We start from the raw sequence: 23982 nt of genomic DNA, 5'->3' as shown, positions 1-23982 counted from the left end.
TACGAAAGAATCAATCAAAAAACTGGAACTAATAAGTGATTACAGCAACATTGCAGGATATGAAGAAGTCAATAGCTTTCTAATATACCAATGATGAACAAGTGGAATTTGAAATTAAAAACACAATACCCTTTACATTAGCATCCAAAAAAGGAAATACTTAAGTATAAATCTAAGAAAATATGTACAAGATCTATATGAGGAGAACTATAAAAGTGATGAATAAACTCAAAAAAGAACTGAATAAATGGAGAGAAGATTCCATGTTCATGGATAAGACGACTCATTATTGTCAAAATGCCAGTTCCTTTCAACTTGATGGATATATTCAACATAATTGCAGTCAAAATCCCAGAGAGTTATTCTGTGATAGCAATTAACTGATTCTAAAGTTACGTGGAGAGGCAAAAGACCCAGAACAGCCAGCACAATATTGGAAGAGAAGACCAATGCTGGAGGGCCGACACTACCCGCCTTCGAGACCTACTGCAAAGTGAGAGGAATGAAGACAGCGTGTACAGGCAGAGAACAGACAGGTAGATCAATGGAACAGAAAAGAGAGCCCAGAAACAGACCCACACAAATACAATCAACTGACCTGTGACAAAGGGGTAAAGACAATACAATGCAGCAAAGAGAGTCTTTCAACAAATGCTGCTGCGACATCTGGACGTCCACATGTGAAAAAAGTGAATCTAGACACAGACCTTACGCCCTTCATGAAAATTAACTCAAAATGAAGCACAGACCTAAATATAAAATGCAAAAGTATAAAACCCCCGAGAGATAACATGGAAGGAAACTTAGATGACCTTGGGGGTGGCAATGACTTTTTAAATACAACACCAAAGATATGATTGTTGAAAGAAATCACTGATAAGCTGGACTTCATTAAAATTAAAACCTCTACTCTGTGAAGGGCAATGTCAAGAGAATGAGAAGATAAACCACAGACTGAGAGAAAATATTTGCAAAAGACACATCTGATAAAGGACTGTTATCCAAAATACTCAAAGAATTCTTACAACTCAGCAATAAGAAAACAAACAACTTAAATTAAAAATGGGCCAAAAATCTTAGACACTTCACCAGAGAAGATATAGAGATGGTGAATAAGCATATGAAAAGACGCTCCACATCATATGTCATCAGGGAAATGAAAATTGAAACAACAATAAGATACCACTATTAGAATGGCCAAAATCCAGAACACCGACAACAGCAAATGCTGACGAGGGTGTGGAGCAACAGGAACTCGCATTCATTGCTGGTGGGAACACAAAATGGTGCAGCTACTTTGGAAGAAAGTTTGGCAGTTTCTCATAAAAATACACCTACTCCCACCACGTGATCCAGCAATCATGCTCCTTGGTGTTTACCCAAAGGAACTAAAAACTTATATTCACACAAAAAGCTGCACGTGGATGTTTACAGTAACTTTGCTCATAATTGCCCAAACTTGGAAGCAGTCAAGCTGTCCTTCAGTAGGTGAACGGATAAACTGTGGTCCGTCAGACGGGGTATCACTCAGCACTAACAAGAAATGAGCTATCCAGCCGTGAAAAACCTGGGAAAAACCTTAAGTGCGTATTAGTAAGTGAAAGAAGCCAGTGTGGAAAGGCTAGACACTGCATGACTCCCATTATATCAGATTCTGGAAAAAGCAAAACCATGAAGACGTTAAGGGATCAGTGGTTGCCAGGAGACGGGGGCGGGGCGAGGAATAAGTGGGCAGAGCACAGAGGTTTTTAGGGCAGTGAAACTATTCTGTAGGACATTACAGTGGCAGACATATGTCATTATGCATTTGTCCAAACCCGTAGAACGGACACCACTCAGAGTGAACCCCAATGTAAACTTTTCACTCTGGGTGATGGTGACGTGTCAGTGTGGGTTCATCAGTTGTAACAAATGTACCTTCTGGTGGGGACGCTGATGATGCGGGAGGCTTTGCATGTGTAGGGGCAGAGGGAATATGGGAAACCTCTGTACCTCCCTCTCAATTTTGCTGTGAGCCCAAAACTACCCTAAAAAAATAAAATCTTAATAATAAAAAAATAACTTAAATAACAAAACATAGGTCAGTCAGTGATCTTAGCTCTTAGTGTGTTTTAGAATTTAACTTTCTGTCCAAATGGCAAAGACCCTATTGAGAGATTTTGAAGGATTTATTGTGCTTGAGAATGCAATTAGAATTACGTGCCATGGCCCCTGGAGCCTGAGAGACAGGCTGGAGCATTTTCAGGAGAATCATAAGCATCACGTTTCCGTCAAGGTGACAGAGATGACAGAGCAACCTCCCCAGCTCTGAGCTGAAGCCATCAAAGCCATTTCCTTCTGAGACTCAGGTGGTGAAAGGCAACGCCAGCCGTGATGACTCCCCTCCTCACAACCACCATGCGATATGAGGTCTCGAAATAAATTCATCAGATTCAGACAGACCAGAGAGGTCCGTTCGTTTTTTAACCTTAAGATGTTGCTCAGTTCTGTGATTAGCTTTCCTCTTTATTCATAAGAACATTTTTTTCTGCTCTGATTTCCATTGTATGTCTGACAGTTTCTGGCTATTTCTTCACAAAGCACATTTATTTTAAGCCCTGATATCTGTCCTTGACATTTAGAAAAGTATTACACCTGATAGCATTTTCTGAAGTACAAATACCTATGCGCTGGTTTAAAGAAAGAGGCAGCAAATCCAGATCGTTTTCTCATGACAACAGATAAGCGTCGCAGGCTATCTCTGACAAGCGTGACTTGCTGGTGAGCGTCGGGCAGCATCTTAAATGATTGCGGTCTTCCTGGAATGTGTGACCCTCTCCATCTTAAATCACCTCGGCCGTGCGTGGTAGGCACAAACGTACACGAACTAGATGGAGGACTGACTGAAACCAGCTGGGCCGTTCCACGCTTGGCCACGGGCTGACCCTCGCAGGCATCTGCTGCTGACCCTACTTTATCGGTGGGAAAGAGGAGATTCTGAGGAGCCGGCCAACCTGAGAATCTTTCCACTAATAGCCGTGTCCAACAGACACAAAGTCACATGCAGTTTCCCTACCTCTCAGCAGGAAGACAGCAGGTTGGAGGGTGGGGCAAGGTTCATGGACTCTGTCTGCATGAATCCTGTCCCAGGGAATGGAAACCCGGGGGCCATGGCTGCAGTTAATGAGGTGGACAGAAGGCCTGGGTCGTGGTGATAACACGACTTGCTGTGCTCTGGAAAGTAGCAGCAGGTCCCAGGGAAGGCACGAGACAAAAACACACTCTGAGAAAGAGATGCAGAGCCGAGGGAAACCACAGAGCACACGGGAGAGGGCCCTGTGGAGACAAGGCAGGATCGACAAGCCCAGGGACCCGAGGACACCCGACAGCCACCAGAGGCTGGAGGGGCCCCGAACAGATTCTCCTGCAGCCTCAGGAGAAACCAGCCCAGGCGACACCCTGATGATGGACTTCCAGCCTCCGGACCGTGCGAGAACAAACGCCTGTTGTCGAAGCCGCCCGTCTCGGGCATTTGGTTGTGGCAGCCCCAGGAGGCCGATGCAGGTTTTAGGATGTATCTGTACAAAACGCACCACAAATCTTGAGATGATGTACAATTACAAGGATATTTTTTTCCCTCAGATACATCATGAAACTTACCCACAGTATAAGGAGATTTCACCCACACACATTTATGCCGGAATTCCCATTCTGCTAAAAGCGAAGGAGCTAAAATAAATGTGAGTAGCCTGGATGAGTTCATGCTTTAGAAGGTAGAGGTGCCGTCTAAAGAAACAGGAATTCTGATTATACGTCAACATGGCACACAGGATAAACGACTTGAAATGGCAGATCTTGGGATAATTGCCAAATCAGCTTAGGGGAAACGTTTTTACCATTTTGGGGGTGCACTGGATGCTCCTCAAAATTCCTGTCCTTCCCAGAACCTCGACACGTGACCGTGTTTGGAAACAGGGTCTCTGCAAATGTCATTAGTCTGATTAAGATGAGCGGAGTGGGACCTGACCGACCATGGTGCTGTCCTTATAAGAGAAGAAGAGACACTGACACGGAGGAGAAGCCGCATGAGGAAGGAGGCAGAGATTGGAGTGATGTGTCCACAAGCCACAGGACACCTGGAACCACCAGAAGCTGGAGCGGCAGAGGGAGCCTCCCCCAGACCCTTCAGAGGGAGCACGGCCCTGCCACCCCTTGATTTTGGACTTCCAGCCTCCAGAATGATGAGAAGATAAATTTTACCCGTGTGTGGTGCTTTGGGAGGGTTTTCTTTGATTATGGACTCAGGGTGACTCATCAAACATGGCCTGCGTGTGAGCAGTGCCCAGCTGGCTGGTCCTGCACGTGTCCGGTGGTCAGCCCTGGCATCAGCATCCCTTAGGAGCAGGGTGCAGGAGGGAGTGGTCCAGGCAGATCAGAGTGGTAGGTTCAGGTGTGCGTGTGTGCACACGTGAGAAGGAGAGACTGCAGAGCGATCTTACACACCAAGATGCTCGTGTGTTTTGCACGACTGGTTAGCAGTATTCTAACCTTGAGGAAGGGATCTGCTCCAGAAATTTTTGAAAATCAGGCTGTGACTCTGCAGACAGGTGTCTGCTGTAGCTCAGAGACAAATCCATCAAGAAAAGCGGTGCCTTTTGAGTTCTCAGGGACGCTCTGCCTTACCTTCTTTCAAGCCTCTACCTTATTTATTCAAAAATATTCAACATTTTATTTTAATTTTCATGGAGCATGAAAAATACAATAGCTTGCTTTAAAAATGTACCAAAGGCATCTAGGGAAGAATACTGATGGCTGAGAAAACAGAAGAACAGTCTGCAATGTTCCAGATACTGGCAGGGACTTTACCATCCGCTTATTGGGTGAAATGTGCCTGGATTCAGCCCGTCTCTGCCCCTCCCAACTGCGGGTCTTTGGTTTCCTGTCCTGACTTGAACCCAAGTGGTTTGAAGCCACCCCACCTGGGGAGAGAATGCACTGGACTGCTGAGTTCACCTGGGCGACAAAACTCTGACAGTTGCCTGCTGTGCCCGCTCTGATTGCTGATAAAGCGGCCCGACCCGCCTGCCACAACTTCATTTCACACCTCGTTATACTTTTTTTCACATTGTGTGTGTCACAGCCATCCATTTCAATTTAAATGTATATGTTTATTTTATATATATGTTCATATACATGGTGTGTGTATATACACCCCTATTTATATACAATGACACAATAGCTTAGAGAATTTCAAGAATCATACCACATATTTTTAGGGAAAATTATAAAAATCCAAGGCAATAAGTAGTGGAAAGGCGGTTTAGGGGATTCTTTGCCTCTTGCCTCTCCCCCCACCTCCTCTGAGCACCCACTGAGGACACGGCTAGACCACCGCTGTCTCCCCTCGCCGGGGGCCCAAGGCGGTGGGACCTGGAGCAGAGGAGATGCCGCGGGCCTGGCAGGGTCTCAGCATCCCCGACCTTCCAGGTGGCGCATCCTCAGAGGGCTCAGCAGGTGCTCCTGCATCTCAGGTGGATGTGCACCAGATGCACACGGAGCGCAGGTGTGTCGGGGCGCAGCAGGCAGGAGCGTGTAGGCCCCGGGCCGCGTGGGGGCCACGTAGGGAATGCTCCCCGGCACCTGGCGGCACCACAAGTGTCCTGCCAGATGAGGTCGGAAAGAGGGTTGTGTAGCAGGAGCCAGGGCGCGCGGGCGAAGACGGATCCAGCAGAGAGGCCTCAGCGACACCGCAGGAAGCAGGTGCATCAGGAGAAGGAGACTGGATGAGTCGGGATGAGCGGGTTACAGCTGCTTCCCCTGGGGCTGAGGTGGGTGGGCAGCGGGGGGACCAACAGGCCTGGCAGGATCCGGCCTGTTCCCGACCCCGCTGCTCAGCGGAGACTCAGTGCTACACATCCCTGGATAATTTGAATAAGTGGCAGCTTTCACTTAAAAGACAGAATTTGGAGACGTTTCCATATCTGTGTGCATTTCATGTCTGTGCCGATCCATGAGGTCATTCTCGTTATGTTGCTTCCTTCCCTTAACTGAGCCTGAATCCTTTTGGAGACGGCTGTGAGCCAGGCTTGTCTGGTCACCTCCATTTAATATTTCAGACGTGTTTTCAAAAGCTTTGTCGATTTCAGGGTTCTAAAGGAACAGAGAGACTTAATTCTCTCTCTCTCTCTGGCCTGTGAAGCTGCTTGGAGGTATCTGTCAAGCTCACTTCTTCCGTATCTTTGCACAGATCCGTTCTGTCTAGAGCTTAGACCCTACAGAAGGGTTGGCAGGATCGCTTTGACATGGAATTTATGCTTTTCTCATAGTGTTATCGTGTTCATATTATTTTGTCTCTTTCCAAGATCAAATAAGCTTAGTGAATATTTCTGGAGCTGCAGGTAGTTTAACCTACCCAGAGCTGCGTGTCCCTCACAGACGCCCCAGAAAAGACCAGTCTTGGTGGGAACAGCAGACAAACACCCAAGATGAGGAGGACGGGCAGGGATCCCACGGGGCAGGCAGCCCCCCATTCGAGGGCTTGCTGCGAGGACTCTAACTCCCCCTGAACAACAGGCATTTTAACCTCTTTTCCACGTTTTCACATTTCAGCACAGGTAGATAAAGCCATTTTCAAGTTAATCCAAAATCTTTAATATAGTAAGCTGCTTCAGGTTTTTGTAGCAGATAAATACCTACCAAATAGAAAATCTTATGAAAAAATAAAACATTTCAGTAAATTCCAGGATGTGATGTTTCAATTCTTTTTTTTTTTTTCTTTTTCTTTCAAGGCCTATAATGAAATTGTCACGGCTGTGCAAGATATAATTCAGTTTCCCAAACTGAAAAACATTTTTCACAAATCACTCAGGGTGTTTCGTGACCTAATAGAAGAAGTAAAAAATGTAATAGGAACATTGCAGCAAAAACAATAGAGTCAGCCAACGAACAGAATGAAAGTGTTAGTTTGTCACTCTGCCAACTAGCAAAAAATAATTGGATTTTAAGTGCTGATAATATGTAACATTGGCAAAGGTGTGAGGAGATAGACAATCTGTCCTGTGGACAACTGCTGGCTCAACATCCATGGAGGCAATTTGGCAAGACGCCCCCACCCCAACCCAGCACACCTGGGCAGTGCTGTGTGAAGCCCCGCTGGCCTGAGTGAGTCGGGGGGTGGACAGCCTCTGATGGGGCAGCCCGGTGCCCTCTGTGTGTGGATGCTTTATTAGCGGTTAAAGTGTGTGTAGGATGCGAATATACTCACTACATACAGAGACGAACACAGACCACCCGCACACGCGCACACACACACACAGACAACACATTTAATCTTTGTCAAATTTATTTTTAGACATCAATTATTTGGCATACATTCAAACACCCTATAAAACTGCGTTGTTCGTGTATTTTTCCATGAACTTGGGGGTGGGTAGAATGAGATCAGTGCAGTATTCGAAGGGGCCAGGGTGCGTTTTCAATAACAAAAGACAAAGGATTGTTAATTTTGAGTAGAGGAAGATATGATGCTGAGGCAATTATTCTGATATCCCAGAATACTGAAATGATTGCAAAACCAGCACAATTTTGGCAATGTTCCCCCAACACCAAGAAGCTTACGGCTTTTTCTGGTGGCATCTCTGAGTGAATCCATGGGGTGGATCACCAGGGAGGCATTCATCACAGGAAGGCAGGTGGGAGTTCCGCCACAGTGAGGAATCAGATGCTGTTCCAGCACCTGTTCCTGCGTCTCTGTGAGATGTTGGATGCTAACTACACTTACCGTGGTCATCATTTTACAGTAATGTGTAATCAAGTCCTTATGCTGTACACGTTAAACTTATCCAGTGCTGTACATCAATATATCTCAATAAAATTGGGAAAAAAGAAAAAAAAATTAAACAAAACATAACCAGTTTGAAATCATGTTTAAGAATTATTTCCACAGAAATTAATAAAAAAAGTTAGAAAAATGACATGTTTAGTCTTTAAAAAATAAAAAATACAAAAACACAAACATACACACACAATTAGAAATTAAAGCAGAGCCACAGACTAAGAGTGAAACAAAAGCAGAGAGACTTTTTGAGGAGAGCAGACATACGACCCCAGGAGTGTTGGTGTCCGAAGCCCCCCGGACTGTGAGTGCAGGGCCCGATCTGGCACAGGGACTTTGCAGGTGGATTGAGAACCTGGGGACGGGGAGATAGTCCTGATTATCCCAGTGGGACAGATGTAACCCCGAGCATCCTTAAAGCCAGAGCATCTTCCTGGCCAGATTCAGAGGCACAGGGACATGTGAATATGGAAGACGGTCCAGGAGCTGCTGCTCTGCTGGCTTTGAGATGGAGGAGGGGCCATGGACCAGGGGATGATGGCGTCTCTGGAAGCTGGAAAAGGCAAGAATGTGGATTCTTCCCCAGAGCCCGAGGCAGGAATGCAGCCAGGCTGACACCCTGATCTTAGCCCGGTGAGACCTGTGTAGGATTTCAACCTCCGGAACTATAAGGTGACAAACGTGCACGGTTTCCAGCTGCTAAGTTTGTGGTGAGCTGGTGTTCAGCTGTCCTGACATTTGGTCGGGCATCGTTACCGAAGTTGATACCGATTATCCAAAAGATATGTCAGGTACCTAGAATTTAAAAGATGGCCTAAGACGTTTTCCACATTCTTTTAAGAAATACCAGTTATATAAGCCTTCAGGGGCCTGTCATGGGAACAGAGCACACACATCGCCCCGCCTGGCCTTCCAGGGAGTGCCCCCCCTCACCTCTAACAAGCTCGGCAACCTGTCGAAGCGTTTGGTTCCTGTTGTTGGAAGGGAGCGTCATTGGGTACCTTGAGTACCTGGCAGAAGAGGTGTGTGGCAGGGGTGGCATCGGCTCCAAGATCATCCACCTCACACACGAAAGGAGAGAGCTGGGGGCAGCATGACTCTGTGGACCATTTCCACTCCATCTGCCCCAAGGGGAGATTCGAGGGTTCAAAGAAAAGCTCCCCTAAAGCCCAGGTTTGAACAGGTGGACAGAGCTCATCAAAGACACGTCACTGAAGACCCCAGGGCGGCGCTGGCGGGGCTGACAGGGCAAGGACTGCGATCTCCCGCAGGCGTGATGTGGCAACGTCCTCTCTTTCGGGAGTGGAGAGGCGACATGAGGCTCAACGGGGCAGGGTTTGAACAGCTGTGCTTTGTAGAAAGAGGCCTGACCACCACTTGGAGGGCAGATTAGACGAAAGACACAGTGGAGGCAAAAAAAGAGGAAACTACAAAATATGATGATACTGTTAAAGGAATATATAAAAATATGCGATGTGTAATAAAGGGAACACATACTCTATGGCAATTTTCCAGACGAGAGATGATGAGGTATTTTCCTTATTCATCCTCATAAATATCATTGAAAAGTATACACATATGATGCACGCAAACATTAATGGGGGAACTTGTTAAATTTCACATGGAAAAGAAATACTACGTAGATTGAAATGAGCTACAGTCCTGTTGATGTGAGTTTATACAGGAGGAATGTGTGTTCTTAAGATGGACACTGAAAACAGAAAGTGAGAAGCAATGAGGAGAGGTGGGAACTGACACAGGACAGGAAGGAGGACACAGTCGCCATGAAGGGCCCACCTCTAAGCATTTGGAAAATCTGTGTTTATCCCAAATTACCAGCGAAAAAAGCAAAACAGTTTAAAACTGTCCTTTCCTGTCGTCATCAAGTTTCTATTTCTCTTCTCAAGTGTCCAGTCTCTAATCCTATTTTGAAAACCAAATCTCAGATGTCATATGGATGTTTATTTATTAAGAAATGATGTGGCAAAAAAAAAAACACAAAAAATCAAAACCAGAACCAACAAGGAGGACCGTGACCGTGTACACAGGCTTCATGTGAGTGTGTTTCACTGCGGGGTTTTGAAGTAATTTGCAAATATCTCTTCTGAATCCCCAAATCACTTTACAAAGAGCTACAAAACAAAGCCCCTCAGGGTGGAAATGTGCCCTTTCCCAAAACAGAATGTTAGGTAAACAAGTCATTGAGGTGGAGCCCCGGTGCTAAATCCACTTGAACTATCCAGCCTGCCGAGCCTCCTGGGGGCCAAGTACCAATGGTCTCTCCAAAGCCACTGCCAGCGATTATGTCTCTCTCTCTCACGGGGTCTCCAGACAAACGTCACATGGGATGAAACTGTGTTTTATAGCAGCAATTAGTTCATTCTCAGGGCAAATTTTTGATAGAAAAGTGTCTGCATGCTCAGAAAGAAGCCCGGTTCCTATTTCTGCATGGCCAAGGAAATGACAGTCATTTGGCGGTCGGCCTCGCACCTCCAAGGTGCCAGCTGGCACACAGAGTAGGCTCCTTCCTGTCCTTTTCTTTTTCTTTTTTTTCTGGCATGATCTATGCAGTGGGAAAGTGATGTTTTGTTAATTGAGTATAAAACAAAACTTCTTTGGTTCCAAGCTACCAGTTTATTCATGGTTATTGGAATGGTGAGCAGCAGGCTGGTTTTTGGTTAAAGTTCCAAGTAGCATCTGCTTAATTTCTCTTTACTGTGGGACAATGACTGTCTAACACTTCCCTGTGGGTCTGCTCTGGAAAAGGTGAACTTGAACAGGAGGAAGAATCTCTGAAAGGTGCTTGACTCTGTCACTCAGACGTTGGTGGAAGTCGTCCGCCTGGAAAGGCCCGTGTCTTCTAGTGGTATTTAAAAATGGTAATTATAAAGTTAAGTTCAATTTACAAACCGGCTCTTTGTGCTGCCTGAATGGAGATCACTCCAAGAGAGGCAGATAAGAGCCTGTGGTGGGGACCCCTGACACCCCATTACTGTCCCCAACCTCCAGGAGGACACAGAGGGGGTTGATGGTCACCGACAGGACCTGTCAGCAGTGCTGGACACACAGTGCAGGCAAGTGAGCTTTTGTGTGTTAGATCATCAAGTCCTTCTAGGGGCATCTTTGAAACACAACCAGAAAGTTGCATAAATTTGAAAAATAATCATCCTAGCTACTTTTGTTTACACACCTGTGCCGGGAACTTAGGAAAGCATTTTATTGACACTCACTCATTAAATTTGCACAACTGTGCACTCACAATTACCTCCTAGAAACCCAAGATGTGGGAAGAAGGAGGGAGGAGAAGACCAAGGGAAATGTGGAGAACTCAGCATCCGGGACAGCATCGGTTCACAGCTCAGGAAAACACAACCACCACATCGGCAGCCTCTCCGAGCAGGGCCCTGCTCCCGGGGGCCGATGAGGTTCTGATGGTGACTGTTGGGTAAATGAAGAGACAGAGAGAAGTGACTCAGGAATGAAATGCGAGGGGCGGGAATCTACCCACAACCTGTCCAAACCTGTGTGTGACCCGCCCATCAACCGACCCAGCACGGCGGAGAACAGGCGCGGGGGCTGTTCTAGTTCAGATGCTCAGAATGAACTGAATCATCGAGAAGAGACAAGGAGGTCTTTTTAGACTGATCCCAGGCTTCCCACTGGTCTTAGACCCTTTTCTCTCTCTACAAGACACAGGAGGGAGTGACACGCAAGAGGCATCGGCTCAGGATTTGAACATCAGTGACGATGCTTGGTTCCATTCCTGCTGTCACCATTTTTATGAAGAAATGACAAAGGACAGGTCGGTGGTGAGAGGTGTTGGACACGAGTGGGGTCAGCCTCCTTCCTTCTTGTAAGAAGAAGAGAATTCAGTGAACAGACAGAGCCCACGGTTTAAACGCACCACCACCACCGTTTTTGTATAAAACCTCTTATCAACTTTGCAAAGGTGAATTTAAATACCGGTGTTATTTGTAAATGTACGATGTCCCTCTTGATTATGACGTCGAATTTCACGCAGCACCTGTAACCAACAGTTCTTTGCCATCTTACATTTCCCTTTAAGCATGTTTTTCAGGATGAAAGAGCATAATCAATCTTACGCTCAATAATTAGCTGGCAATTTGCAATTTCTGTTTTTAGTACGCCAAGGAGTTTGGGTTTGATTTTTAAGATTTAAATAATGGTATTTCTTTTGCAAGTTAATGTTGTCATTTAAATCTCATAGATTCATAACTAATTAATTCCCTTGTGAAGCTAATTTAGATTTAATTAAGCTCTGGCTGTGCTCTGCTGTGCAGCCCGGTGAGCTCCTCGGTCGGGAACATGGGTGGTTCGGACGTCCGTGCTGAGCGTGGCCTCCTGCCTCTCGACAGCCCTGACGGACAGTCTTTAATGCTGGGAGTAGATCACGTTCCATTTTTTCAGCTTTGAATTTTCAAAATTTCTCCACTCTTCACTGCAATCTATTCCCTTTTGCAAATAATCTGTAGGAGATGAACACAGCCATCGGTCCTCTGCCTTCGGAGTCGGGAGGGGAATTTAACACTATCTTTCTCTGCCTGGCAGCTTTTCCTGTTGTATAAAATGTGATAGAAGACCTCACGTTGACAGATGCCCCAGTCAGTTCATTGCCGGTCATGCTTTGGCCTTGATGGCCAATGGCTCAGTGGTTAGGAGGTGTGCAGGCTGGAGTGGATGATCAGGGAACACTCCCTGAGCCAGGACCTTGCACGCATGGTCCAACAGTCACACAGAAGTAGCCCCATGGATGCCCCAGGAGGATGCAGGCACAGAACAGGCACCACTCCTCCAAATACCCACCCACAGCACCTGGTGGACTACACACCTGCAGCCCTGGTGGCAGCTCAGGCTCATGATCACAAGAGTGTCCTGGTCAGAGGTCTAGTCGTGAGCCGTGGCTGTTCCTCAGAAGCACGTTGTTTCCTGGCAGGCCCTGCCCAGCCTCCCAAAGGCGGGTGTGAGAGAGAGGTACAGGGGCCAGCCTGCTTGGTGACTGCCCAAGGCAGGACAGGTGAGCTGAAGGAGAGTCAGCAGCAAAGAGGCTGGAGCATCGAGAATGGCTGCCCCAAAGCCCAGGACACACCCGCAGTTCTAGGGTATGCTGCATCTCTCCTCTGCCCAGAGCCACGATGTCCCCAGCCACCTCTCTATGGGGCCGAGGTCCTGGTGTCCAGTCGGTGTCCCACGTGGGGCCCTGGTCTGCATGCGACCACAGTGATGGCAGGACGGCAGAGCAGAGGGAAGCCAGCACCTGTCCCTGTTCCTAACATCCGTCCGTCCTTTTCTCAGGAGAAGGTCACGGTGAGACCACCCCCCGGACAAGCACTGCGATCCCGAGTCCTGAACAGGGACTCCTGTCTCCATCAGGAGAGGAAAATGCTTCCGGAGGCCTTTTGATCAGCCTTTTGTCTGGGAAACAGAGCAGCGTTGCCACAACCCTGACCATCACAGTGGGGGTCACGACTGAGTGTCTGGGTTTCCATTTCAGACCCATTTCTGTTTAACACCACAAAACACAGCTAATTTCTTCATTTAATGTGATGGCTTTGCCACAGCTGAGGCTCTCGGAAACCATCCTCGTCTGACGGTGGCTGTGTGGCTTCCATCCTTGTCAACGCCACGTCCTCTACACACACAGTAATTCATGGACAGCATCGCCTCTGTCTGTGCTGGGTTGTGCCCATGCCCACAGGCGTCCGCTGTACTCTGTGGGGGGGGGGCAGTCTGTGGGCTGGCCACCTCTGCCCAGGACTCTCCTCAATCCTCCTGGCTTCTTGCGACCCCAGGGTCTCAACACCCCACAGGATGGGCAGCTCAGAACAGGGCTCTTGGGCAGGACACGGTGTCCCCTGCTGTTTCTTTCAGGGACACGAAGCATGAAGTAACTCTCCACTGAAAACAAGTCTTCTTTTCCTGCCTGGAGCCTGGCGAGGCCGTATCTGAGGAGCAGACAGCGTGGGTGGCAGGCCGCACCTTCTCTCAGGAGTGGTTTTACTGGTCATGATGTTTACGAAGCTGGTATCTCCAGAGCCCACGGCCTCACCTTTATTTATCTCAGAGGCGTGTGCATGTCAGCTCTGGGGCTCCTGAATCTTAATGTAATCAAGCGCATTCGGTGTCAGCCCACCACCTCAGGCTGGTGCTGAGCCAGACTTGCAGAGAAAGGAGCGTGCGGTGGCTTGAGCGCAAGGGGAGATTGTGGTTCTTCCACAAACACAAGGGTTCTGAGCAGGACCCCTGAGGAGCCTCCTGCAGCTGCTCAAACACCTGTTCCCTGAGACTTGGCGAGCTGCTGAGGGGTCGGGGGACATCTCCAGGGTGAGGCTTCAACCCAGCATCACCAGCTCCAGCCTGAGCGTCACGGAGGGCACCACGCCCAGCAGACTGAGATGGACAGGTCCCTACTTGATTGTTTTCTTATTAACACTGTCATTTGCCCTACCCCAACCCTAGACGGCATCAGCTGAAGTCGGTGGCTGGCGGCCAGGCTCCATGTCATTTGAGGAGGATGCCCATCCAAAGGCAACATCTGGTCTGGTTTGCAAAACACATCCACAAGAACAAACGCTAACTGCCCGGTGTGTGAAAGAACACGGACTTCCTGACATTTCTGTACCAACCGTCACTCTGCCCTGTGATGAGAGAACCCCTGTGCCCATGACTCCCCACCTACAGCCCTAATGGGAACCTGGTGGCTCCCAGACCCTCCGCAAACCTGCTGTCCTCACACTGCATAGAAATCCCATCCTCCCAGCTCTTTACACCTTATAATCCTCTGAGAGTTATCTTTTCCTCATTGCTCAAAACCAATCTCGCAGTAAATCCTTTAGGTTCAACCTGCAAAATAAGCCTGGAACCCACCTCTCCTGGCCACCTTCTGCTGCCCTCAGCCCCCAACCTCCTGCTCCTGCTTCCCTTTGATCTGGCCACCCCCGCACCCAGGCAGCCCATTACAGTGCAGTCAGAGGACACTCCCAGCTCAGACCTCCCAGGGCTCTGGGTCGCCTCCAGAAAGTCCATACAATGACCCACAAAACCTCCCACGACTCTCACACTCTGGGCGGGGGCCTCACCCACATCGACTTCCTGGTATTTCAACCTCAACAAGTTCAAAAGCGTTCCCACTCCCTCTAAAGCTGCCCCTCCTGGACATGGCTTCTCTCTACATGGCGCGTCCCAAGCGGCTGACGTCTGAGTCCCGGAATGACCAAAAGCCCACAGGTGGCCAGCTCTCCTTCAGGGCTCACAAGCTGCATGCACGAGTGGTTGACGCATCCGACAAAGCTGAGTGAGGGGTTCTGTCCAGGCAGGCGAGGGGCAGAGCAGAGCCCCACCCTCAGGGCGCAGACATTCCAGGGACGGACGGCTGGGCGCACAGGGATGCCTGGAGCGCTGACTGGCAGTAGTTGCAGCGGAGAAAAACAAGACCCAGGAGACGCGGGATCCAGGGGCCGGTGAGGTGGAGCGGCTCATCCTGAGAGCGGCAGACCCTCCCGGAGGAGCCGGGACCTGAGGAGCGGCTGGAGGAATCGAAGACCGACTGTGCGGACACCAAGGCAAGGCCGTACCCAGCGGGGCAGTAGGTCCGATCCACTGGGTGGAAGTAGGCTGGGCAGGGAGGAGGAGCAAAGGGGCCTGGCTGGAGTGTGGGGCGGGGTCTGAGTGTGAGGCTGGGTCTGGGAGGAGGGGCGGGATCTGGGTGGAGGGGCGGAGTCTGAGCAGAGGGGCGGGGTGTGGGCGGAGGGGCAGGGTCTGTAGGATGATACAGGCACCCCGGCTGGGAGAGGCTCCTCCAGGAGACTGAAAATCTGAGACAGCATGTGCTCCTTGCTCCTGGCATCTGAATTCTCACACTAGAGAAGCTGGAATAGGGACAGGGCGCCGTGGGCGTCGTGTGTGCAGAGAACGTGACTCGGGAGGGAAAGTTGCGCCACAGGCCGAGAACCCTCCGTCTTTGCCTAGGAGGCCGGCGATGGAGGAGCAGCTTAAGAGTTTCAGTGGAGCCAATGGTGTCTGTTCACCTTCGGGGACATGCCATCCCCACGGCGTCCTCCCGGGGACGACCAGCCTGATCCTGTTCTGACTCCTGCCGGTCTCGGCTGAGCGAGCTCAGACCCTTGGGCTGTAAAGCGACCATCAAGAGCTTTGGCTCTGCCGGCCCCCTGGCTGAGTGGTTAAGTTTGTGCACTCGGCTTTGGCGGCCCAGGGTTTCACCGGTTCGGATCCTGGGTGTGGACATGGCACTGCTCATCAAGCCATGCTGAGACAACATCCCACATGCCACAACTAGAAGGACCTGCAACTAGAATATACAACTATGTACTGGGGGCGATTTGGCGAGAAGAGTAAGAAAAAATAAAGATTGGCAACAGATGTTAGCTCAGGACCAATCTTTAAAAAAAAGAAAAAAAGAGCTTTGACTCTGTCGTATAGGCTGTCCAACCGCTCAGTCCTGTGTGACAAAAGCAGCCACAGACAGTGTGTGACAAATGGGCAAATAAACGTTATCATGGAAGCAGGTGCCACTGGATGTGGCTGCAGTTTGTGGGCCCCCAACTTAGACCATTTGATCCTCACTGAGGAATGAATTGTCTTATATTTCACACTTGAAAGTTCCCAACTGGATGTTTCTCCACGCCAAGGACACTTCCCTGAAAGCGTTTACTTTCTGGTTCTCGAAATCAGGAAGACTGGCGCTGGCGGACAGCAGATTCCCCGCAACACAGGCCACGGGCATCAGGTGATGAGGCCTCACAGCTACATTTTTAAGACTAAGTCAGCAAGCAGGGACAGCAGCTTTATGGGAAGTGTTTGAGAGAAGCCGGACAAGAACCAGAGTTGGATACGGGACCCGTCCAGCGCCCAGGAGGTGGACCGTTCCCCACCGTCACCCCGCAGCAGACCCTGCCCCTGGCTGGAGAGCCATCCAGACCCAAAGGTGGACAGAGAGAGCCAGAGACCCGGAAAGTGACTTTCTCAGCCCACCTTCTGAGAGCCACCTGAAGGGCTTTGAAATGCTGGAGCTTGGGCCCCACCTCAGAGGGGACCCACAAGACTCTACAGTCAGGGTCAGGTGTGAGCTCCCAGGGGACCCAGCAGGCAGCCAGGTGGGGCGGCCTCGCCTGGAGAGTACCGCACAGCGATGTGTGGACGTCTTCACGGCAGGTGGGTCTGGAGCCCAGCTGCTCAAAACCCCAGGACTGTTTCTTCTTCCTTAAGAACGTGATTTTATGTTAATCATTTTGTTTTATCATTAGGTGCAGTCTTTATTAGATACTTTATAAATGCTTTTGACATTTTCAATTTCTAAACAGAGCGATGAGCCATGTAATTAAAAGGAGGGGACTTTGCCCTCTACAATAAAACAAAGCATCTTTGTAACGTGTTTGTAACAAGTGAGGAACATCGCGTGTTAAACCAGGTTCTCAGGGGAGTAAGACAGTCGTCTAACTCTGCTTTGATCCTGAAGTTGCCCACAAAGGGGATTTATTGTCATTCTCTTTACAGGATGAGTGACTCTTTCAAAAGTAACCTCTACAGAGAATACAGATAGGCTGCTTGTGCGGCTCAACCTCATGCATCCTGGGCAGCTGGCTGTTTGGAATCCCGCTAGCAGTGAGGTAGTGCAACGGGGACGGAGAAGGCAGGAGAGTGGGGCAGGAGGGTTCTGGAGTTGTCAACCAGCTCCCGGACCGGTTTTTCTAGTTTTCATGGAGAGTTGAAGTGAGAATGATGAAAATATAGAGATGATGAAAATTTAGAGAAATTCCTCTATGCCGTGTGCTCTGTCCTCTTCGTCCAGCGGGCCTGAGAGTTTGAGCGACCTTGGGAAGAACCTCAGGCTCCAGGAAGACAAAATCAGACTAGAAGCTGGGGAGAGTATGTTGTTGTGAGGAATGACCGACCCTGACACTGATCTGCATTTCCTTCAGTGGGACAAATGTCCTCGACCAGCCAGCATGCTGTGGGACGGTCATCTTCATCTAGTCATCAGGAGGGGCTCAGGCTGCCGGTTGGGTGGACTCCGGTTGGTAGCCCCCTGTGGGGGCTCACAGCCCCAGCGATGAGTGCCCTGCCTGGGGCTGAGGGAGCTTCCCAGGCCCCTTCCTCACCTGCGGGCTGGACAGAGGGCTCTGTGGGATGCTGGTGTCCACTGCGTCTCAGACAGCCTTCTTATTACAGGTGGAGAGGGTTCTTCCTCTTACATCTCCCAGGATAATGTTTCAATATTTTGGAAGCTTGCTTTAACTTCTTGCATCTTCTCTTCTCTCACTCTTCTATTTAGTTTTTTTGGTCTTAGAACCTCATATCGAGGGTCTCCTTGAATGTTCTCCAGTGTGGACCACTTGGGCCTCTGCACTGGGGCAAGCTTTGCCAACTGGGAGGGCAGGGGGAAAGTGCTTTTCTGTAAGAGTTCTACCTGCAGTCTCTGTGGGTCTTTCTGTTGGACTGAGGGGTTGGGAGGTCCCACCCTTCATGAAGACCTCGCTGGATGTCCCTGTTCAACATCCAGCCTGCTCTGGAGTCCTTTCGGCCGTGTTTGCTAGCTGTCCTCCCCAGATGTCCATGGAGCCCTCAGAATCCCAGATCCAGGTCCCATCCCACCCCCTGCAGGGCTCATGGGCTCCAAGTTGTTTTCCAGTTACAGACACTTGGATTTCAGCCTCGCCCTGGAGTCCTCACTTCGCTTTCCATCTTCCAAACTATGATGACATCTGTCATCACTGTCATCTGCTCTTCTTTTTCTGCTTGTACTTAATTATGGTAATTTTAGTGAGTGTCCAACAGGAAGCAAAGATAAATGTGTGAGTTCTTTTGTCCACGATGTTTAATCCTAACTAAGACCAGGGCTAATATCCTTTTTTAATTTCTCTCTAATTCTGACGATGTGTTGGCAGGTGAGGAAATAAATGTCGCTTCATACGCCTGCATTCTGAAAGTAAAATCACTGCATGACATCCCCTCAGACACTGCAGTTCTCTCCACGGCCACTGAATTCACTTTTTAGCCTGTTCCTGGGATTCTTTGAATTTACTGGAATTCTAACCATGAGGCAGGTGAAATAACCCTTGCTAATGACTTTGCTTTATATAGAAACTCAACTCTGCCTTTCAACACTCTTTCCCATTCCTTGCATAAATATTCAATAAGTATTATGATTTTGCAACATTTGCTGTGTGCCTTATGAGGAAAAATATTTATGAATTATTAATATGTTAAGACAAAATGTCTTTGAAAGCCAAATTTTATATATATGTATCATTATGTGCATATATAGGCACATTTATACATACATATATACTCTGAATCATTATGATATCAAAAAAATAAATTATTTAGCTTTACTTCAATGAGGATACTGGGTTGTAAGATTTCATAAATAATACTGTAAATTGATAGTATATTTTCTCTTCTTTAACCAAAGATAAGAAAGGCTTTTTGCTTTTCCAGGGCACACCAGACATAATACAAGTATTTAAAGATGAGCATTCAATGACTATGAACCTAGGAATTCAGGTTTCCTTTGTTTTGAACTGAGAACAATAATATTGCACTTTCTTACAAAAGAGTCTATTTTTTTCTCATTTTAAGTGTTAGTATTAATTAATGCTGGGAACCCAGCATTTAATGGATACTGTCCTCAGACTGGCTTCTCAAACTATTGCAATGCGTTCCACAAGGGACAGAAGACAAAATAAGTACAGCTTATCTTTATGGAGCATCAATTTTACTGGAAGATTCTGGGGAAAGTTGTCATACATTCTGTCCACAATGTTGTAAATGTGAGCAAGAAAAATCATCAGACTCTGTTTTCATCTTAGCCCTGTTCTCTCTTCTGTGTCTGTGCAGTGGAGGCAGTGGACGCGCTTTTGGAGAGAGGACACTTTCTGTAATGGGGAACCTGGTAGATTAGAGCAGACCCTGCCTCTCAGGGACGGGAGAGGCCACCATGGAGGAGGAAGTGTGACGATGTCGCCGGCCCACAGATTAGGGCAGGCGTGCTGGAATATGACTTCATTAGGAATTTGACTACAAAGAAGCTTGAATCAGTTAAGCTGGATTTTAACAGCTTAACTGAGATATGACAGACCACAATAAACTGCACATGGTCAAAGTATCTGAGTTGGTAAATTCCGACATCGTACACATCGTGAAACGTCACTGTGGAAAGAGAGTAGTGATATCTGTGTCTCTCCATCCCTCCCCACTTCATCACACAACCATCGATCTGCTTCCCAACCCATAAATCAGTTTGCACTTTCTACAGCTTACAAACATGGGATCATGCACTGTGGTCTCTCATGCTCTGGCTATTTTCACTCAGCAAGACTATTTTGAGGTTCATCCACGTTCTTGGCGTGTATCGATAATTCAGTCTTTCAATGCCAAGCAGAATTCCGTTGTATAGATATACCACAGTTTGTCTGTCCACTTGTTGATGGATATTGGGATCTTTTCCAGTTGGGAATATTTACATATGAACACTATGTGTCAAGTCTTTGTGTGGACATACACTTTCCTCTTTCTTGGGTAAATATTGAAGAGTGGAGTGGCTGGTATCATATGACACCTGTTTGTTTAACTTTATAAGAAACCACCAAATTGTTTTCCAAAGTGACTGCACCATTTCACGTTCCCACCAGCAGTGAACGAGTTTCACATCCTCCACATTCTCTCAAAAGCACCACTGCTGTAGTGACATCTAGTCTAATTTTAGTTTTTTCTCCAGTAACTGACAATGTTGGCAATCTTCCCATATGTTTGCCATCCAGATATCTTCTTTGGTGAAGCATCTGTTCAAATTTTTTGCCCATTTTCTGTTGGGCTGTTTGTTTTCTTAATACTGAGTTTTGAAATCTCTTTATAAGTTCTGAATACAAGTTCTGTTTCATATAAATGCTTTGAAATCTTTTGTGACAGTCTGTCGCCTGCCTTTTCATTATCTTAGCAGTGTCTTTCAAAGAGCAAGGTTTTTAATTTTCATGAATACAATGGTGACTTTGCCGTCTTATCTAAGGGACTGCTGGTAACCTGAGGTTCCAAAGATGTTATCCTATGCTTTCTTCTACATGTTTTATGGTGTGAGGTTTTAGTTTTCTAGTTAATTTTGTATATTGCATGTGACACACATCAAAGTTCATTTGTTTGTCTGTGACCATCCAATTGTTCCAGCATTTTTTGTTGAAAACAAAAATGTGGGGGGAAAAAAGTGAAAACACTCTTCTTTCTCCACTGAATTGCCTTGGTAGCTTGGTCAAAGTCAGTTGTCCATTTATGGGTCTCTTTCTGGATTCTCTATTCAGCTCCATTAATCTATGTGTTTATCTGACTCCTACACGATGCCGTCTTGATCACCGTCTCACTGTAGTAAGTCTCGAAACCATTTTGCGTTTAGCCTTCCGACTTTGTTCTGCTGCAACAAAAGCAGTTACAAAAGCTGTTTTGGCTAGTCCAGGTTTTCTGTGTCATGTGAATTTTTAAAATCAACTTGTCAATTTGTATCCCCCAAAAAAGCCTGAAATCATTTTGATTAGAATTGAGTTGAATTTACAGATTGAGTTTGGGGAGAGTTGATCTCTCCCAGTTGGCCAAGTGGGAGGCACGTGACACCCGGACGATGTTCTTCTGTCAATGTCTAAGTGTTAAATACATGAGCAGAGATGCATTGCAGGAAAGCTGACGGCCTTCTTCCAGAGCTGATAAGCACGGCACAGAGGACGTGAGGTGTACACAGAGGCATGGTGGGTGGTGCTTACAGGCTGCTGACGACCCACCGAGTGTGGGGCACCTGCATCCCCAACCCGGAGAACACTGAGGCCCAAGGAGCTCACCTTTGAATTCTTTCTTTGTTCAATCTATCAGAGAAAGAGTAAATTAAATTAAACCATAGCTTCAGCAATTCTCTTTTCAGAAAATCCCTAATGAAATAGGATGCCTTTGAAAGCTTACTTTACTGCAATCGTATACACTGAGTTAGCAAGGGAAATGCTCTGACCAGAACTATTTATCTCATCTCACAGGTGAGAGAAAGAAGGAGAGAAGGAGACCTTTGGGACAAAGAAGCTGAGGGCACAGAAAGTGAATAAATTCCTCCTGCACCACGACTGCGACACACGACGCACGACACTGGATGATGTCAAGATTTTTCTTTTTTAGCAAGGCTGTGCCCTCATTAACAAGGAGCACTATGAAGACTCTCGCTGGGCATGTGCACCTACTGGGAAGAAAACAGTCTAAAGTGTGGATACGCTGACTTGTTCAATGAGTTTGTGAATCGTTAGATACTCCTCATTTATTTATATATAATAGCAATTAAAATGTTAATGGTAGAATAAAGATTATCTGCCACTTTAATCGAAAAATCCATGTGAGAACTCCCTGGAATGACGACAGAGCCGGGGTCAGACCCCGCTGAATTTCCCTCACAGCTCTGGGTCAAATTCTGGGGATTCTACCACAGCTGTTTCTCCTAGTGTAACTTGTAATTCCTGTCAAAGTTTGATGCCTTTGACGGCCACGTATTTATGTCCTGGCCTCTCAAATAGTGTGAAACGCAGAGCAGGAAACATTCTGATTGACAGAGCTGCAATTCAGTGCAAAGTTCTGAAATTAAAGGCCTAAAGAAAGATCCCTCTTCAATTTACCAACGAAATGGACAGGTTATTTTATTTTATTTTGTTGACTACTCTGCTGTTAATTAAAAACATTATTTTGTTGTTAAAATGCACATATAATACTGAGTAGAATTTTTTTAAAGCGCTGGCTTTACTTTCAGACCCTGGCTGGTATGAATTCACCTTCTCCTGGCGCTGAGAGAACTTTTGAGAAGGACAATTGTAGATTCTAACATATGCAGGAAAATGGGCTCTGATAAGTAAATTTAACTGGGCATATAATTGCAAACTGCTTTATTCTCATATGGTTTTAATGTGTTCCATTTCAGTTCACAGAAACTGTATGGCATTTTAACTAAGAAATTTTGGAAAATGAGAAATACTTAAAGCTGCTTTCTTTTTGTATCATTTGGCAAAAACTCTGCTTGTTCTGTGTTGGTGTCAATTATGATCCCACATGATGCACCAGATCATTCTCTGCACTTGCTTGTGTGGAAACATATTCCAGGAAGATCCCAAACTCAGAGAACCTCCACAAAAGGCAGAGGAGCAGGAGCTGCTTCTGAGGTGATGCAGATGTCCAGACAGGAGAAGACACAAGGCATCGCCAGGGTGCTGTCACCTGTGTGCACTAACTAGACAGTTGGATGACACAGAGTGTGCTTCATTCTTCTTCTCTTTCTGTGGTTAATGGCCCCTTTGAGAAAAAAAAGCTAAGTTAGAAAAAAGAAATGTATGGCCCTGATGCTGACTTTACTTTGTGAGGAGAACATAAGCGTGGAATTAATAGGTTAGGAATTGACCTCCACTTCCTGTCTGACTGATCTCAAGTTTCCCAGGTGACCTCAGAGGTCAGGGATGGGAGGAGCGTGTGGGGGATGGGATCCACAGGCCCCGCCCAACACGTGAGTCTCATCCACCTACTGTGCCATCTGTGCCTCCCACTGGGCTGCAGCGTCACCAAGTTACCATCTGTGCCTCCCACTGGGCTGCAGTGTCACCAAGTTACCATCTGTGCCTCCCACTGGGCTGCAGCGTCACGGTTACAATCTGTGCCCTTCCACTGGACTGCAGTGTCACAGTTACCATCTGTGCCTCCCACTGGACTGCAGCGTCACAAAGTTACCATCTGTGCCTCCCACTGGACTGCAGCGTCACGGTTACAATCTGTGCCTCCCACTGGACTGCAGTGTCACAAAGTTACCATCTGTGCCTCCCACTGGACTGCAGTGTCACGGTTACCATCTGTGCCTCCCACTGGGCTGCAGTGTCACGGTTACCATCTGTGCCTCCCACTGGACTGCAGTGTCACAAAGTTACCATCTGTGCCTCCCACTGGGCTGCAGCGTCACGGTTACAATCTGTGCCCTTCCACTGGACTGCAGTGTCACAGTTACCATCTGTGCCTCCCACTGGGCTGCAGTGTCACAAAGTTACCATCTGTGCCTCCCACTGGACTGCAGCGTCACAAAGTTACCATCTGTGCCTCCCACTGGACTGCAGTGTCACAGTTACCATCTGTGCCTCCCA

This window comes from Equus przewalskii, chromosome 5 (genome assembly GCF_037783145.1).
Source record: "Equus przewalskii isolate Varuska chromosome 5, EquPr2, whole genome shotgun sequence".
In the NCBI taxonomy this organism is placed as follows: Eukaryota; Metazoa; Chordata; class Mammalia; order Perissodactyla; family Equidae; genus Equus; species Equus przewalskii.
This window is presented reverse-complemented; position numbering follows the sequence as displayed.